General features: G+C 44.8%; 1 protein-coding gene and 1 pseudogene across 3 annotated transcripts in view; one reads left to right on the forward strand and one right to left on the reverse strand.

Annotated features, from left to right (window-relative positions):
* The window catches only part of macir (macrophage immunometabolism regulator), a 52,307-nt gene that overhangs the window by 15,278 nt on the left and 17,457 nt on the right, over window positions 1-19,572 (forward strand). Inside the window, exon 1 of one of the 3 annotated variants that reach the window (XM_039779413.1) lies at window positions 18,028-18,951. The exons of the other annotated variants lie outside the window; for them this stretch is intronic. The gene's annotated coding sequence lies outside the window, so the exon portion shown is untranslated. Of the gene's footprint in view, window positions 1-18,027; window positions 18,952-19,572 lie in introns of those variants that run through there. 3 annotated transcript variants of the gene reach the window in all.
* On the reverse strand, window positions 13,967-17,845 carry LOC120545844 (annotated as a pseudogene).

Here is a 19,572-nt window from a genome sequence, read left to right on the forward strand (position 1 = left end):
TTACTTTACGATCAAAATTTTGGAGCGCAATTGGCCTAAAACTTGCAGGATCGGTTCCGTCTCTGCCCTTTTTTAAAATTAGAGAAATCTTTGCTTCATAAAGGGCTTTTGGCAGTTTTCCATTATTTTTAGAGTTATGCATCATCCTGAGCATAAGTGGTGCAAGAATATCACAAAATCTCTTATAGAATTCTGCGCAGTAACCATCGGGCCCAGCAGCCTTGCCTGATGGAAATGACTTTATGGCATTGATGACTTCCTGTAGTGTAAAGTCTGAATCAAGGCATTTCGCAGCAGCATCACTCAATTTGGGCAATGATATAGAGTCAAAGAAGTCATTCAGATTAGATTGTGAAACATTGTGTTTTGAGGAGTAAAGCTCAGAATAGAATTCACTAAAACGATGGTTTATGTCAGAAGGATTGGTTAGAAGAATGCCTGTTTTAGACTTAATACCATGAATTGCTCTAGAAGCCTGGGCACTTTTAAGCTGTTACACTAACATTTTACCAGGTTTATCCCCAAGCCTTCAATTTCAAAAGTAAGTTTTTGACTTGGTCGTTCATAATATCATTGTATTCATATTTAAGCTTCAATATCTCTTTATAGTGGTCCGGTGATTTAGAATTTTGGTAAGTTCTTTCCAAAATAGGAAGAGCGTTCACCACGCAAAACAACTTTTAATGTTTCCCATAGGGTCAAGTCAGACACTTCCCCATTATCATTCAATTCTATAAAATCTTTCAATCTAGAGGTTGTATTCTTGACAAAGTTGTCATCGCTTAGAAGGTTTGGGTTGAAGCGCCAAAAATAAGTCTGTTTTGGGAGGGAAATATTTAATGATATTGCCAAGGGGCTGTGGTCAGAGATCAGAATATTATGGTATTTGGAATCGGTGACTTGAGGAATAAGGTTAGAGCTAATCAAAAAGTAATCAATCCTACTGTAGGATCTGTGAACATTTGAATATAATGAATATTCTTTGCTTGTAGGATGCTGAATCCTCCAAATGTCTACTAGATTCCTAGTTTTCAAAAGGTTTTTTAGAAGCTTTACAGATGCAATTTCAGGTGCTGATCGTGTAGATAATCTATCTAAGAAAGGATCCAGATAACAATTAAAATCCCCGGCTATTATTATGTTTGAGTCACTATCGTCTGGAAGCAGATCAAAAACCTTTCTGAAAAAATTGGGCTCATCCGTATTCGGACCATATATATTAAGCAGGGTTAATGGAAATAAATTTATCGTACCAGAGACCAATAAATATCTACCAAGAGGGTCATTGTTAACAGAGGTTACCTGGAATGGGATATTTTTCCGAAACAATATTGCCACACCACGGGCGTGCGAGGTAAATGATGATTGATATATCTGAGATACCCAATTGCATTTCAACCTATGTTGCATAGCTGTTTTGATATGGGTCTCTTGCAAAAAAATAATATCTGCAGAAAAAGATTTCAGGTGTTTAAAAACTTTCCCCCTTTTGACTAGACTACCAAGCCCTTTCATGTTCCATGAAATCAGTTGTAAATCTTTGCCTCCTACATGCATTTTACCTTGTACTTGAGTCATTTTGTAAAAATTTGAAAAAATACAAATACTGTTGCAACACTGAATACAACTGAATAAAACATGTGCATCTGAGCCAAACAAGAACAGCAATACAATCCCACAACCACCCCACCTCCCCCAGTCCCACGTCCCCCGAACATGACGCGCATCTTCCCCTCTCGTTCAAAACAGGAGCTGCTGGGCAAATAATAGGCCGACCGGGGTAGCGCCCTCCACCACAACGTAATTATGAGTTTGAAAATTGAAAGTTAGTAACACCCTTGAAAACAAAGTAAAATACGCCTTTAAAATAAATTGTCCTGCGCCCTGGTGTATTAATAAATGTTATATGTCTTGGCAGTCACTTATTGACATGCAATTTGAAGAATGGGCAACTGTGCATATAGCACAGAAAAGCGAACACGCTCACCTTAAATAAAAAGTAAAAAATTGCCTTCACATTTTTTAACCATCTGCCGAAGCGCTACGTTCCTTTAGTGAACGAGCCGCCTCAGCCGCCGCTGGATCATTGAAGACCTCCGGAGCATTCCTCTCCTCATCCCAGTAAACATGAAGCCTGGCTGGGTAGCGCAGGTGATGTTTAACTCCTCCGTCTCTCAGGGCTTTCATCACGTCTCGGAAGGCACGGCGCTGGCTCATCACTTCACTAGTATAATCAGGGAAGATCAGAACTTTGTTTCCCTTGTATTCCATTGATTGCGTCCTGCTGAGGCGTAGAATCTGCTCCTTCACCTGAAAATGATGAATGCGAGCCATGATGGTGCGCGGCTTGCCGCCTGCCGCTGATTTGGACTGCAGAGAGCTTTCACTGGATGTGGAAAGTGCTGTTCACCAAGCAGTTAAGGAATAAGTTTGGAAACAAAATCAGTTGGTTTTCCTTCTTCTGAATCTTCTTTTATACCAACAATCTTGATGTTGTGTCTGCGGGACCGTGCTTCTAAATCTAGTAGTTTGGCTTGAAGCTGGCCGGCGCACTTTGTTAGATCTTCACATTTGGTTTCAAGCACTTCCACACGCTCTTCAAGTGCACTGGTCATTTGCTCTTGACTGACCATGCGGTTTTGCAGGTCAGTTTGCACGGAGAGCACAGACTGAAACTTGGTATCAAAGGCATCAAAGCCGTTCATCGAGCCTCCCAAAAAAGCCCCTCTCTTTTCTTTTTTCTCCCCTTCCCCCCCATCATCTCGTACATGTAGGTTTTGTCTATGGACATAGTGTCTGAAGCGGTAGCCGAAGGTTTAGCAGAGGGCTCGTTGGAGCGGCTATCACTAGCATTAGCCCCGTTAGTATTAGCACTGCTGATGTATCCATCGATGGTCTTGGACTTCCCAGGAGGGTTTCTTTGCCGCGACATTTCCAGATTAGCTAAGTTCAGCGGATGGGATAGGCGAGCGAGCAAAAAAATATCAGCTCTTGGACAGTTTTATCGTGGTGTTCGGTGATTTTGCCTAAGTTGCGGTGGAGAGCACAAGCTAAACACGTCCACATGCTACACATGCGCACTAGCGCCCCCTGACTCTGGTTTCTTAAATGCATGTATAAATGTTAACTTAAGGACAGGGCTTCCAGACACACGCTCCGTCCTGGAATGCTTTCTTGCTTGTGGACTGGAGTCATCTGAAATAAAAGACCATACAATTTGTACTGATTGCAAAAAGAATATTTGAATGTATACAGTGTAAACCTAAACATTACAACATAAACATTGTATGTGACAGCATTTCTCAGGACTTTGGCATTGTAGCCCAGAGACTTTCTAATGGGGAGACACAGCATCCATAGAAATGCATGGGGTTAGTTTGTAAAGCCAGTATGGCAGCTGTGTAGCCTGCACATTCCGTTCCTTCCTGTATGTTTCCCCATTCACTTAAATAGGAAAATGGCTTGCCGATAACTACCCAAAGTGCGTTGCAAGGTGGCCGCAGAGTGACTTGCCTAAAATGACTGATTGTACTGGCTATCATGTATGTACTGTACACTAAAACTAATTGAAAGATTGTACCCGAGTCAAACTTTTGTTTAAAAGCATAATTAGGACGGAAACCCCACTTTTAAGATTGATCGTATTGTCGTTTTCAGGTCAAATGGCCTTTTTAATGGGAGAGCTAGGGGCTACTTTTATCGCATCAAAATCACTAGATATAAAACACTAAGAAGGTTCAACACAACATGAAACTTTGCACAAAGTCTCACCAGGGGATTTACACATGAACTCGAGCAATGAGAACATTGTTTGTGCACAAAGAGTTTACCAAAAAGTTTTGAACAACTCGCTGCTTGACTTAGCCTGGGTAAACCCTGATGAACTTCCGGTAAATTTGAGATTTGCTCTGCAGGTCAGTCTGGCGAAGAGCCCATTCAAACCCATTTCCTATGTTCTCAAAATTGAGGCACCAATCACAACCGCTGAGGCGGGCTTTATACCAATCACGACCGTTGAGGCAGGCTTTACGTGACGAGGATAGCGCAGCAACGGCGAGCAGCTTTTTGTTTACATTCAACATGACGGCTACCGAAGCCGTGCTTCACGTGCTCGGCCATGACCGGCGAGCTGCAGGTCAGTCTGACAACGCTACAATTAACTGACAACCGAAGTTATACTAGTTACAGTTCTCAAGGACGCACGCACACACGGATAGTCTTTCTCTCAACTCTTCCGCTGTGTGTGGCACGTACCTGCTCGCGGTGTGAAGCGCGTGTCCACGCTATTCTTGCACATGTAGGGAACCTCGTGAATTAACCTGCAACATGTCAGCTCTTTGGACATTCTTCAGCGTGTGTGCAGAAGATAACAAGTTTCCAATATGCAACACCTGCAAGGAAAAAGTAGGGCGTGGAGGGACGACACCAAAAACCAAAATCAAATTTTTTTAGTTGGATATTGGATGTGAAAAGCGTCACCCGGATCGTTGGTCCTGACTATCCAATGCGCCCAGAGGCATTTGAGTGGCGTCCGTTGGTGACACCCCTTTGGAAATGAACTGTCAATGAACCTTCCCCAGACCCACTCTCAGTTACCACTGAGAAGGGTCTGGTGTCAACCAGGCTATGCTTGACTGCCAAGATGGTGACAAGGGGAAAAACAACTGCTAAAGTGAGTTGTTCAAAACCTTTTTTGGTCAACCTGATCGGAATATAACAAAGCGCTTCGAGGGAAAGGGCTTACGGTTAAACCCCAAACTGTTGCATTACAACCATAACATCATGAAACTGTAACATATTTCACTTACTTTTTCGTGAGATCGTTGGGCGAAGCAAATTGAATCTTCTTTGTCCGTGTATCAAACGGAAGTCAGGACTTGAATCGGTCACCTGAGAGCAGAGGCACGGTCTTCCCCTACTGGCGGGGGGTGGGTGTAATGGTTGGATTTAAACACTGAACTGAGTCACTTGTTAGAAGTGAAATGAAAGAAGTGAATTTTCTTAGTTGTGAAAATCGATAGATTCTTGTTTTAAGTATTTTCACCTAATACAGTTAAATAAACGAAATCAAGCACAAAAGTATAGTTTTTAGCAAAATTGATATCAGCCTAAAAATAAATATATTATCTTGCTATGTTGTTTATCTTACTTAGATAAGACCAATCATTTTTGAGTGAATCTAAATCAAGTGATTGCAAACCTTTTATATGCTACTTCAAAAAGTTAAATGGAGCTGGTTTAAATAAACATTTCAAAATCGCACTCAGAACAACCAAAAACAACAAAACGGGAACGTTGTGTGGAGGTACAGTGCAACCACAGGAGAACGTTTCAGTTGGTTGGTTCCCCTAACGTTTAGGGAACGTTATAACCCTGAGGGAACGTTCCCTAAACGTTAGTTTTTGGTTTGGTTCGAACTAACCTTTTAGAGAACCAAAAACTAACGTTCCCCAACGTTCCCTAAATGTTCTGTGTTAGTGGGGGTGGATCAGCCTCTTATCCCGCCCTGTGCACGCCCATTTTTAACCATAAAAGGTCAATGCAAAGCACCTTGTGAATGATGATCAGTATATGGCAGTTGTTACACCGAATCATGATGACTGGCGGAGAAAAAGCAAAAAACTTCTCAGACGTTCAGGAATTGCTGCAAATTGAATTATAATTTCGGCCTGTTCTTGCACAGTGTATGGAACCCTGATCTATAGACTACATATATTAATAATACGTCCAAAACGGCAGGTATTACGGCACTCGGGCACAGCTTCGATATATCACGTATATGATAAGATTTTATTTTATTTATTTATTTTTTTGAAAATATGTTTATTGCAGATCAACATTGGGATCAGACTGCATTTTCTTATTCGTACAAAATAACATCAATAACAATAAGCAGCAACCAAGAACAATTGTAATTATTTGTCAGATTCTGAATACAATAATGATGAGGCACCGTAGTAAATATCAAGACTAAGAGACCAAAAAGTAAAACCAGGAGTCAAAGGAGATAAGAAAAATTCCCTTTGAAACCGCTAATGCTGCATTATCAATATTAGTGACCCCTCATCACTCAGTTTTCTCCCTCAGACCCCTTAAGTGTTCCAAGACCGGTCCCCATGCCCTATCAAACACATTATCCCTCCCTGCAATCATGAATCTGATCCTCTCTAAGTGGAGGACTTTACCCAGCCAGTAACATACCCAGATACAATGGCCATTTGTCCCTGCCAGAGTTCAAAGCAATTTCATTTGTAGACCCCAGAATGGCCACAAGGGGGTTGGGTATCCACTGCTTATTGAAGGCTTTTGAGTAAAAATCAAATACAGAAGACCAGAATGAGTGGAGGTTAGGGCATGTCCAAAATTGGTGTGTGAGGGTGCCCTTTTGGTTTTTACACTTATTACAAAATGCTGATACGCTGTGATACATCTTGCTTACTTTTACTTTCGAGTAATGCAACCTGTGTATTACTTTAAATTGTATTAGATTATGTCTCGCATTCACTGAGCACCTATGAATGTTCATAAGACATGAATCCCAAAATATCTCAGTGAGGGGAATCCCCAGTTCTGTCTGCCACTCAGTTCTTAACCTATCTGTGCTGGGTGGTGCATGGTTGACTATTATAATATTGCCACTGCTCCTTTTCTGCCTGACTGAACATTAGTTATGTTTTCGAGTGTGTCATGCCTTGGTATGTCTGCAAGTGTAGACAAGCAACACTTTATAAAATGCCTGACTTGTAGATATCGGAAAAGATGAGAGGCTGGGAGACTATATTTTTTCATTAATTGCTCAACGGACATGAAGTGCCCACGCTGATACAAATCCCTCAAACATTCCACTCCTTTTTCCTTCCATAGAGCAAACGCAGGATCCGTCCCCGAAGGTTTAAAGGCATGGTTGTCGCAGATAGGGCAGTCTATGAACATGTCTGGGGCTTTCAACTACAATTTAATCTGCTTCCAGACTTTCAAAGAGTTGTGTACTAGAAAGTTCCCTCCGTATAAAGATTTGTTTATCTTAACAGGGCTGTTCAATAGGGCCGGGAGAGAGGTCTCGCAGCCGGCTGATTGTTCTATAGAAAGCCAGCCTGGGGGATCTCCAACCATGCTCTCAATGGATTTACCACTCCTCCAGAAAGCCAGCGTGTTTAAATGTGCAGCCCAATAGTAGCATCTGAAATCTGGGAGACCAAAGCCCCCCTCTTTTTTTTGTTTTACATAGATGTTTCTTGTTTATATGCACCGCTTTGTACTGCCAGACAAAGGGAATTATAATAGAATCTAATTTCTTAAAGAAGCTTCGTGGAATGCATGATGGGATCGACTGAAACAGATGTAAGAATCGTGGGAGAACCACCATCTTAATGGCGTTTACTCTCCCGACTAGTGCCAGTGGCAGAGTCTTCCAGAAATCTACGTTCTGCTTCAGTTGTGTTATTTTTCACTATTCAAACACAACAAGGAAGCTTGCCCTTCGGTTCGTACAGTCCACCCCAATTAACCGAGCCTGTCCGTAGTGACTTTAAAGGGTACTGAGTTCAGAGCAGCGCTATCTTGGTGTAAATATATAGGCATTAATTCACTTTTATCCCAATTAATTTGAAACCCTGAGAAAGACCCGAAGTGGGTAAACAGCTCCATAATTGCAGGTAATAATTCACATGGGTTAGCTACATATAGCAAAACGTCATCCAAATACATCGACAGATGGTGTTTCTGCCCGTTAATAGAGACAGGTGATATTCTGGGGTGCTTACGTATGCCTGTCGCTAATGGTTCTATAGCTAAAGCAAACAAGAAAGGGGAAGGAGGATCCCCCTGTCTGGTGCCTCGGTATAATGGGAACTGAGGAGAGATATCCTGGTTTGTGATTACACTAGCTGTGGGGTGAGCATATAAAATCTGTATCTAATTAATGAACCCCCTCCCAAAGCCAAAAGCATCCAGGGCTTCACACATATATGGCCACTCGACTTGATCGAAGGCCTTCTGAGCGTCCACAGAGATCAAAACTGACTCTGTATTATGGTCAGCGTATAGTAAATTGAATAGATGTCGTAAGTTGGAGTGAATGTGTCTGTTGGGAATAAAACCTGTTTGATCAGGGTGCACAATTGTGTGGATATGACTTTTCAAACGATTGGCCAAAATTTTGCTTATCAGTTTTGTTTCGTTAGGGACACAGGTCTATAAGAGGAGGCATCTAGCTCATTGCGTTCCTTTTTCAAAATTAAAGCTATGTTTGCCTTATAGGGCCCTATTTTAACGATCTGAAACGCAAGTATGAAACGCAAAACGCAAGTAGCTTTGTGGGCGGATCTTGGGCGCTGTTGCTATTTTACCGGCGGGATAAATGACTCTTGCGCCCGACGCAAATCTAAAATGGGTTGGTCTGAAGTAGCTAGGTGTGGTTTGCGTAACGTGCAACAAACCAATCAGAGTGTCATCTCACATTCCCTTTAAGAGCAGGGCGCTTGTTCCATGGCGGATTGCTATTATGCGCGCCGGATTTGCCTGGCACCACGCCAGCGGAGCTGCCGATGCGAGATGCGGCAAAGTAATAAATGCCCTTTTTCGTCTGCCGCAGTGGCGATGTTGGCTGTCTCGGGCGCATCTCCTCAAGTCTGGAGAGGATTGCTGCAGCCATGGAGCGTGGGCCTCCAAACGCACCACTTGCTCCTGCTGTGCCCCTTCCTCTTCCCCCCACTCCATCTCCGTCCACCCGCTCCATCAGGAGCACATCGCGCATTACTCCCGGACCAGATCCCGCCGTAGTTCAACATCAAGTCTCCTTAAGTCCTCTAATATTTCCTCATTTATGTCATCAACACATCCATGATTCATGGAAATGTTGTGTAAAACACAACAAGCCACAAAGACTGCCGCGACTTTTGGGGCCGTACTGTCAAATGCCGCTCTGATCTATCCAAACACCTGAAGCGCATTTTCAGTAATATTTTCCTTTGTAATTATGTATGGTTTGCAAAAATGGGAACTGCTGCATCCATTTAGATGAGAGAAGTATGTATGCCGCAGTGCACGGCTACATTATGGCCAAGCATGCCCCCCTAAAATAGCATCTGAATAACGCTACGACTCTAGACCAGGTTTTTCCTGGTCAATGGCGGAATTGTTTTCTGAAACTGCAGAATAGCACAAAGTAACGTTTGCGCTGGAACACGCCTCCTCTTTTCGCTGAACCGCCCCCAGGAGCGCAAATACATTCCCTAATTTACCGACGTGCGTCTGTGGAGGGAAAAGTCCGCTGTGCGTCGGGTGCAAAATAGGAATGATACATGCGTCGGTGTACAAAGGCAATTGCGCTGAGTGCAAGATAGGGCCCATAGAGTGTTTGTGGTAGTTGATCAATAGTTGCTGCATGTTTAAACAACCGCAAAAGCAGTGGAGACCGCTCCTTAGAGAAGCATTTATAGAACTCCATAGTGTATCCATCTGGTCCAGATGCTTTGTTATTTGGGAATTCCGCAATTGCTTCTACTATCTCCGCAATAGAGATATCCTTGTCTAACTCCGCCAGTGCTCCATCGCTAAGTTGTGGGAGGTTTAGCTCCGAAAGAAATGATCTAATTACTCCTGTGTCATGATTACCGTTTGACTTGTACAATTCTGAATAGAACTCCATAAAACGTGTGTTTATTTCTTTAGGATTAGTAAGAACAGTCCCAGTGTCTGTATTTATTCTCAGTATGGCACGAGAGGCTTGGGCCTTTCTCAACTGCCGTGCCAACAGTTTCTGAGGTTTATCTCCTATTTCAAATTGCATCCGTTTAATTTTGCTCATCTGTTTGCGAACCTGAGCAGTTAAAATTGTATTGTACTCATCTCTATGGGAGACAATGGTTTTCAACGTATCTGGATCTGCCGAGGCTTTGTAAGAATGTTCTAATTGAGACATAGATTCAGTTAACTTAATTAACCTCTTTTCTGTTTGTTTCCTCCTACATGCTACATAGGATATAATGCTCCCTCTAGGCACAGCTTTGTTTGATTCCCACAGTATTGAATCATCCACATCTCCAGTGTCATTGGTGGCAATTATGTCTGGCAGCCTAGCTGACATATAATCAAGAAAACTTTTCTCTTTCAAAATTGTGTTATCAAATTTCCAAGTGTGTTTCCCCTCTATGAATGTTAAATCTAATGTTCAGTGACACAGCAGCATGATCACTTATCAAGATATTGTGGTATTGTGTAGTCACAACACTGGAGATTAGTTTAGAGTCCAGCAGTATCAAATCAATCCTAGAATAGGATTTATGAACTGGAGAAAAAAAGGAGTAATCTCTGGTATTTGGGTTAAGGAGCCTCCAAGTGTCAACTAAATTTAGATTGGGCATAGCATTTTTTATTTGATCTCTAGATTTGCTATTAGGAGTAGGCCTTGATGATTGTTTATCCAATAAAGTGTCTAGAATGCAGTTAAAATCCCCTCCCCAAATAATGTTTGTCTCACCAACCTCTGGAATTCTATGTAAAACCTTTTGGAAGAATGCAGGGTCATCAAAATTTGGACCATATACGTTTATCAGTGTGACAGGAACACAGTTGATCGTCCCTGATACCATTAGAAACCTACCTTCTGGATCCCCGACTGTACACCCATGATCAAATAGCTCATTCTTCTTAATAATTATGGCTACACCTCGGGCTCTGGCGCCAAAGTTTGACTGATATATTTGTGATCCCCATCCCATGCTTAGTTTGTTTTTAGCTGTATTCCTGATGTGTGTCTCCTGGAGAAATATAGCATCAGCTTTCAAGCTTTTTAAATGTGCCAACATTTTTCCTCTTTTAACTGGGTGATTTAATCCTCGTACATTCCAACTCACTATCCTTGTGATATCCCCCATATTCAATGGTATGATATATCCACGTGCTTATGCAACAGCTTGAAGTTGTCCAAAGATGTGTGTAAACAGTCCGCCATAATGTTAAATTGTAAAAATATGTAAACCGCTGCATTTGAACAAAACTTAACACTAACACCCTGCGTTGTCCTCCGGTGCCCTCTCCCTCCCTTCGCCCTTTCCCCTCTGAGAACCAACTTCCCATAAGTCCAAACCTGCCGAGCACGTAACATACCGTCTAGTCCGCTTCCTCCTGTCCTCTAGAACGCGAGAAGCGAGAAAAAACTGTGCAGGTTGGAACGTTGCAAGTGAGTCAGTCCGTATTATCCTGGCTTGAAAGATGTCTTCTTTTTTCCTTTTTTCTTTTTTTCTTTCAACCATGGACCGCTAGTCTAGTACGGCACATTTTTCTCGTCCAGGAACTTCTCAGCGTCCTTAGGGTTGTTAAATGTGCGTTTGTCCGCTCCAACCGAGACAACAAGTGTCGCAGGATGCCGGAACCTGCATCTCCCCTCCGCCGCTCTGCATCTGGTCCTGATGTTGTCAAATCGCTGTCGCTGTTTCATTACGGCGGGGCCCAGGTCAGGGAAAATAAAGATGCGTGATCCTCATATTGTAAAGGGAATTTCTGTGAAGCGAGCCTCAGTATTTGTTCCTTTACTGAGTCGTGATGAATCCTTGCGATAAGTTGACAAGGGGGGCCGACAGTTTTTCCATACCTTCTTTAACACCTATAATCCAAATGTTTTGCCGTCTAGATCTAGACACCAGGTCGTCCACTCGCTCGCTGAGCGAACTAGCCTCCTCTGCCCATTTTGAACAGTGGTCCTCCAGCTTTTTAATTCGGGCCTCATGTTCGGTAAGCCCTCCTTCATTTGAGAGAACTCTTTGCTCCACGGTGTCCAGTGACCGTTTTAGACTAGCGATAGATGCATTGAGCAGCTCAAACTTAGAGTCAACATTCTGATTCAGCCTATTGATGGCAGTCATGACGTCCGTCATTGTCGGCGTTTCGTCCGTCGCGGCATCCTGAACGCTACTAGCTGCTAGCTGGTTAGCATTCGTCTCATCGCTCGTTTCTTCGGTTGTAGTTTGTTTCTCTGTGTTTCTAGCTTTATTCGGCTTCACCATGGCCCCACCGTACGTTAACAGCAACACCGTCGAGATTCACAACTACCAACGAGGAAATATATAGTCTTAAATTGCTTTAATTGGAGGAGGAAGCGGAGACTCTCAAAAACGTGACTATTCCATCACTTGCTTAACCGGAAGTCGTATATATGATAAGATTTAACAGAACTATATATTATATCCGAACAAGCCTTAGTGATAAAGTTGAAGATTATATATAATATTTATTTAAAAAAAACACTAATCTGTCTGACATTTCCCTCTGAATACAGCTGGTTTCTCGCAGAAGTGGCGACGGCATGGCACGGTTCCGGCGCGTTGCCCTTTCTACTGGACCCAATTCAGTACATAGATCCAAGAGCTCAGCTTGAGAAAATCTAAATCGGCATATTGGCCAGTCATTGTCATGGTCCCTGAAGTCTCTTTTTCTCCTGATTCTTCCATTAGCGTAGGCCTCCTGCAGTGCCAGCAGTGCAATCATGCAGCATTACACACGGGGGTCACCGCAGTATTTATATGTTTACAACAATTTGTGATTGTTAACACCTTGCCATCACAGCATCAACTAGTGGTATCCCCCACCCCGAGATACAATTTGAAGACGAAATAAAGTGTTTTAGGCAAACACACTTTTCTTCATGCAGGTTTTTCATTCTCCCGTCAAGTTTGTTTTTTATAAATCATGTCGTGCTTCCAAGGTGCACTCCCATGTGAGGACTTCTTCACTGCAATAGATAGTAATAACTTCACAAACACAAGTTAAAGTTCACACAATAGGCTCCTATAGGAGGAGAGCATCACTCCGTAGGCAGACTCCGCAGTCTGTCTCTCACCAGTGAGCTCTGACTCTCTTCCTCTTTTGCCTGTCTTTTATTGAAGTTTCACAAGGGCAGTTACATATCACACACGAACATCTGTCTCTACAAGGTGGGCTGTTGCTTTTGATGGATTGTGACTGAGCAAGGTCTGGTGTCCTCCGTCCTTGCTTACTGCATTCCACAGAGGAACATTTCCTCATTTGCACGATGCAGGCCACCTGTGTGCAGCCTTGGTTCTGTTCTCGTGCAGCATACTTTTAGCTCGTTAAGTCTAGGCAGCTTGCTGTAATGATTAGGCAGTGTATTATAGGAACATAAGTCATTTGGTCAGCAAAGCGTTTGTATCTATATCCCACAATTCCCCCTTTTGAACTCTACTAGAGTTCAACATACCAAAAGAGAAGAGAGGTCAGAGAACGAGATATTCCAAAAAACAAAAATAGAGTCAGAACATGGCACGTCTAGGTAAAGGCACTTCTAGGTAAAAATCACATCTAGATAAATTGTAAAACACTTCAGTAGAAAATGTAGAAGATGGTAAAAATGTAGAAAATGGAAAAACACTTCTAATATTAAGAGCATACTTCTGTTAACCTTTTATGGAATAAAAGTTCCCACACCCTCGGACTCTCTGACCCTAAGTGAGTCCACAACATAAAATATTTTATACAACCTTAAGTTCTTCTAGGGTAACACCTAGGTGGGGCAGTTTTGGGGGGGAGTTCAAAATCATACCAGAAAATGAAAGTAACAATGGGGACGCTATGTACCCCTAAGATCACCTGCACAACACATCTAGCAAGCTTATTCCTTCCCTGGCAAGTCTCTTCCCATACAAGTTACTTATAACAGCACCGCTTTATAAGTTGGTTTTTAACCCTCAACTCAGACTCAAACCAGACAACTCCTGCAATTTGCACACAATGAAAAATGGTTAATGAAAACGGCGAGGTGTGGAGGGGCGTGTTAAAGAAAACACGCCCAATAAGTTGGGTTCAACGGTGGATGGTAGCTTGGCACGCTACATGTAGGAGAGAAAGCGCTTATTTCACCTTTCTCCCTGGTGATTCTCTTCTTCAGGTCACAGGGTGGACTACCCTGGACCTCGTTGGACACTGGAGAGGATTATTCTGCCTCTTTTCCCTAGTGTCTGGCGGCGGAGAGCCCCCCCCCGCTGGCAGCCAGATCTCTGGCTACTTCCTTGGTGGAGCGGCCTGGCTCCTGGGCAGCAGCACACTGGCTCCAGTGGTACCACTGTTTACCTTTTCCCTCGAGCTGCACTGCGTGGGATGTTCTCGCCGTCACTCTGAAGGGCCCCTGCCAGCGAGGTTCAGACCACTTCCTCTTAATTGCTTTCAGGAGCACCCACTCAGCGTCTGGAGGAGTTTTGGTTTCTGCGTCTGGGTGTGCTGCGGTCACCTGTTTAGAAAACAAAGAGACTGTGCCCTGTAGCTGGCGGAAAAAGGCTTTGTGAGAAATGGTTACAGGTGAAGGCTCAGTAAGTGGAAGCTGAGACCAGGGCCCCGGAAACACCTCCCTGTTTGTAGCTCATATGGTGAGAGGCCTGTCCTACTGTTTACTGACATTCTTATCGACATGAGAGCCAGGGAGGGGCTTGCAGCCAATTCATCCCTGTTTGGTTGCATATTTTAGACATTTTGTTTTTTTAAGGTCAGGTTCATCCTTTCTACCTTGCCTTGAGATTCAGGGTGGTATACGGAGCCAAATTTATGCTTTAGCCCCAACATGAGTTCCACCTTTTGCAAATCTTTGTTTTTGAAATGGGAACCATTATCTGACTTCGGAACCCATGCTGGGGAATGTATTGGTTGATTAGAAATTTAATTACGGTCTGAGCGCGTCTTTATTTTTTGGCCATCCCTGGCGCCACCAGTGTAGGATCCAACCACAACCCAAATACCTGCAACCCTGTACCCTGTCCGTCATGTCAGTGTAGTCAATCACAATCTCTTTCCCTGCCACTGTCTCAAAGGGGTACTGTCCCCGTCTGGTTTCACTGTAGGCTTAGGGTTGAATGCTTGGCATTGGGGACAGGTCTTGGTTACCTGCTCTACCATTGGTTTCATGAATGGATGCCACCAATGTTGTAGGTTTCTCAACATTTGACTGACCCCTACATGTCCCACCCCATGAGCTTCTTCTAGGGCCGTCTCCCGTACCCCTGGTGGCAGAATAGGTCTACCATCCGGGCCCCGCCACAACCCCTCACTTTGTATAGCTCCCCTGCTTTTCCAAACTGTTTTTTCTTGGGGGGAAGCTCGTGCTTGTAACTCAATGATTGTTTCTTTGCTAAGCTCGGCCCTGGTTTCTAGGTCTGCAGTCATCATTAGATGGTGTGCCAAATATCCTGCTGCGGTTTTTGCGGGCACTGTCTGCTGCTTCATTTCCTTTACTCACTCTATCTTGAGTATTGCTGTGGCCCTTACATTTGACTATAGCTACCTTGGCTGGTAGGAGAATAGCTTTGGCTAATCTTTTCATTTCTTCCTCATGTTTAATAGGTTTTCCTCCTGCTGTCAAAAACCCTGCTCTCTGCCACTGTGGTAATTCGAGGTGAGCTGCTCCTGTTGCATAGGCTGAGTCAGAGTATACAGTTACTGCTTGATTTTTTCCTAGCTCTAAGGCTCTGATGAGTGCTTCCACTTCTGCTTTCTGTGCTGACTGCGCACCTTGCATCCTTTCTGCTTCTAATGTTACCACTTCCCCTCCTGTGTCTTCAACCACTGCATATGCTGCTTTCAGTCCCTCAGTCTCATGTCTAAAACAACACCCATCTGTGAATAGCACTCTTCCTTCCCCTAGTGGTTGTGCAGCTAAGTCTGGTCTGACTTTTTCAACTTTTCTTGTCCTGTCCTCACACCCATGTGGTTCCCCTCCCCCATCTGGTCTGCCATGTTAATGCCTTCATGTGTAAAGGTCAGGTTTGGGGCCTGCAAAACTTTGCTGATTCGCCTTTGTCTGGTTGGTGTAAGTGGAAAACATGGCTGAGTTAACAAAGGACACTATGCTGTGGGAGGTCAACACTATCAGGGGTGTCCCATAACTATGTGTGATGATTTCTGAATGCATTTTGCCACCCCTGCAGCATGTTGTGTGCAGGGCGGGCGCGTTTTCAATTTGTTCAAATGGGATGCTCATGTAGTTCAACACTACTCTGTCACTCCCTTTTTTCTGAAACAAAACCCCATTAGTTGCTTGTTTTGTTTCAGAAACATCCAAGTGGAAGGGCAGGGAGTAGTTTGGGCAGGCCAGATTTGCTGCTGCAGCAAGGGATTGTTTAAGTTTAATGAATGCCTCATTGCCTTCAAATGTCCAGTCTAAGGCTGAGGACAAATTGCGCATGCCCTGTTGGCGTACCATAGCCCGGAGGGGATCTGTAAGGTCGACATAGCCTGGAACATAGGATTTGCTGTAGCTTGTCAAGCCCAAAAATGACAACATGTCTTTTACAGTACATGGTTTCGGGTGGGCCAAAATAACTGATCTGTGTGCAGGGGAAACACCTACACCACTGCCTGAAAGGATTCTGCCCAGAAAGGTAACTTCTCTTCTACAGACTTGTATTTTCTTCCTGCTTACTTTGTAACCCTCCCTAGCCAGGGTGGTCAAAACATCTTTGGTAGCCTGCAGACAGGCAATTGCGGTGGGTGCAGCTATCAGAAGATCATCTACATATTGTACCAGAACGGTGTCAGGTGGTAGGGTACAATCTGCCAGTGAGTTTTTCAGAACTTTGTTAAACAGGCCTGGGGAGAGGTTAAACCCTTGTGGTAGGCGTGTGTATCGCATGGGGCGACCCATGTATGTGAATAAGAAAATATCTCGCAGATGTTCGGCCAGAGGGAGGCAGAAAAATGCATTTGAGAGGTCTAAAACTGTGTACCAGTGGTGTTGTGGTCCTATGTCAGCGAGAGCAACATGTGGGTTAGGTACAGTGAGTGTGGTGTCTACAATGAGATCATTTATGGCGCGCAGGTCATGAACCATCCTATATTTACCTGTTTCTGCTTTCAAAACTGGGAGGATAGGTGTGTTCCACTGGGAGCGAGAGGGTTCTAACACCCCTGCCTCAATCAATCCTGTGACTGTATCTGAAATGCCTAGCTGCTTTTCCCTAGAGCATGAGTATTGTGGTATCCATACAGGCGGAGATGGCCTAAGGTGAAAGGTCAGCGGGGCACAATGCACTAAACCTACATCAGTCGGTGTTTGTGACCAGAGAGTGGTGGGAAGACCATCTAACATGGCTTTAGCATCTTGATGGTCAGTCCTTTCCCTACCATGGTACCTAGCAATTAAGTCATGTTGGAGAAAAGCTGTGTCTCGACCCTCACAGAGAATGCGGAAGGTTTTGGTGGAGGGAGAGTATTGAACCTTGGGGAGAGGAGTGAGTGTCCAGTCGGTGGCAGTCAGGGCTGTCTTGACCATCGGGCCTAGGGATTTAGCGTCGTGGCCAGGGTGTAAGGCAAGTGAGACATGTGGGGCAGATTCTTCAGTCATGACAAACCATGGCAACTGATCAGGGGTTTGCTGGACCGCGGCGGCTACGCCTTCAGGTCCCACAAAGATGTTTTGAGAGTGGATGTCCCATCTGGTGTCTGCTATGGCGTCAAAAGCGTCTTGATAACAGAGATCAGAGTGGACATCATAATTTAGGGTGACATGTGGGGGATCTGGGGGAGGGACAAAGGGTGCAACTTGCGAGATCCAGGGCTTCCAGAGGAAGAACTGTTTCAGGATACCCCCGGAGCCCGGGCCTTCTGGAGACAACATAGCCCAGTAAATGTCAGCATAGGAGTCAGAGGTGGGGGAAAGGATGTATTGTCCGTGGCCCTGGTTTCCTTCAGAACAGGTCATTTGACGGCCGTCAGGGAAAGTCAGTAATATTCCATCAGCACAACACAGGATAGGCACGCCCAGTTTTATGAGGAGATCTCTGCCAAGGAGGTTCATAGGAACCGTGGGAGAAACAACATATGGATGGAGGACGCCATTGGTTCCCTATAGCTGTATGCAGTGGTTTTGTTATTGGCAGTTTTGCTTTTCCCCAGAGAAACCCATCACCGTAATGTGACTTGGTGAAATGTGTTGTGATGGACAATGTCTGATTGTTGAGCAAGTAGCTCCTGTGTCAACTAAGAAGGGCTGGACAGTTCCTTCTCATGGCACCATGTCCCGGATCTGCCGTGGTCCCTGGGTCCTGTTGCTCTGCTTGGGAGTGTCATTGTGGCTGTTGTTGACCTGGCTCCCAGCCAGCCCAGTTCCATTCAGCCATCTGGAATTGTGCTTGGGGTGGCCCTGTCGGTGGTCCCTGCAGTGGCTGGTATGGACCCCTTTGCTGGTAACCCCTTCCCCCCTGTGACTGACCCCCATTTAGCGGACACTCCCTAGACCAGTGTCCCATCTGACCGCAGACAAAGCAGGCTCCTGGAGTTCCCCCTCGGGGCGGGCCTCCCCGCCCCCTCCCTGGTCTCCCTCCTCCTCTCCCATATCCCCTCCCACTATTTTGTTGCCATTGGGGAGGACCCCACCTATAGGGTGGGGGTTGGGCATAGGATTGTGGTTGTGTGTGTGGAGGGGCTGGGATCCAGTCAGGAATGGGGAAAAGGTCAGGAGTGGGGGGCCCTGCAGTTAAAGCCATGACATGTCTGCCTTTTTTGTCCTTGTCTTTCTTTCCCTCATTAATCTTTTGCCTAGCCTCAGCTAATTGCATTTTGAGCAGTTGAGCCTGAAGCTCTTTAAGGCCAGATTCCTCTGTGTCTTGGTTGTCTTGAGCGCGTGTCATGTGGAAAATTATGTGGCGTTCCCACTTACTGGAGTCTGCACCAATCATGTCTGGATTTTCCTCAATAGCCTGTTTAACTGGTTCTGGAACTCCCTTAAGCACCGCAGTTCTGTACCACTCTTGCTGTACTACTGGTTTACCAGGGTGACAACCTGTCTGATTTATCCATTTTTCTTTGCAATAGTCTAGGAAATCCCTAGGGTTTTGTTTAGCGTCCCATTTGAATTTAGGGATGGCAGCAGCCTTGGAAATGGGATATCTGTCCCTCAGATGTTTGCCTATAGCAGTGGATACGCGGGTGAAGGGGACGGAATCTGCCAGGGTGAGTGTACCTGCTCCTGTCTCTAGTTCCCTCACATCGGTTGCTAGCATACAGCGGTGCGTTATGGCCCTAAAGTCTCCTAGGGCTAATTTATAGCCTGCTGTTAATCTTTCTAATTTTCCTAGCCAGTTACCTCCACCCTCTGCTATCGGGGGAAGTTTATCGACTAAGCCCTGCAGATCACCCATAGCAAATGGTCAATACTATATCTTGGGCCCCCACTCTGAAGAAGGGGACCCATAAACCCGGTTGTTTTCCCTTCCCCTCATCCTGTCCTTCCTCAAGTTCTTCCTCACTCTCCTCCTCTGTCTTTTCTCCTTCTTCTAGCTCTACTCCCTTGCCTGTCTTTCCCTTACGATCCCTGGGCGGGTTGCTCATAGGCTTTTCCTTGACGCTTACGTAAGTAATAGTGTCTGCTTGGTTGGTCAGGCCTCCATTTCCCCTGTAAGGGTCATTGTGACCTCCCTCGTTTTCGTCCGGGTCAGGCTCCTCTTCCGAATCCGTACCTGTCCCTTGCTTGGAGCCCACTCGTTTCCTGTCCCTGGGCTTACCTGCCCCCTTTCCTCTCTGTCCCGACTCTGCTCATTACCCCACCTTAACCTCTTTTTCTCTTTCTCTCTC

The sequence above is a fragment of the Perca fluviatilis genome, chromosome 17 (assembly GCF_010015445.1).
Source record: "Perca fluviatilis chromosome 17, GENO_Pfluv_1.0, whole genome shotgun sequence".
Taxonomy (NCBI): Eukaryota; Metazoa; Chordata; class Actinopteri; order Perciformes; family Percidae; genus Perca; species Perca fluviatilis.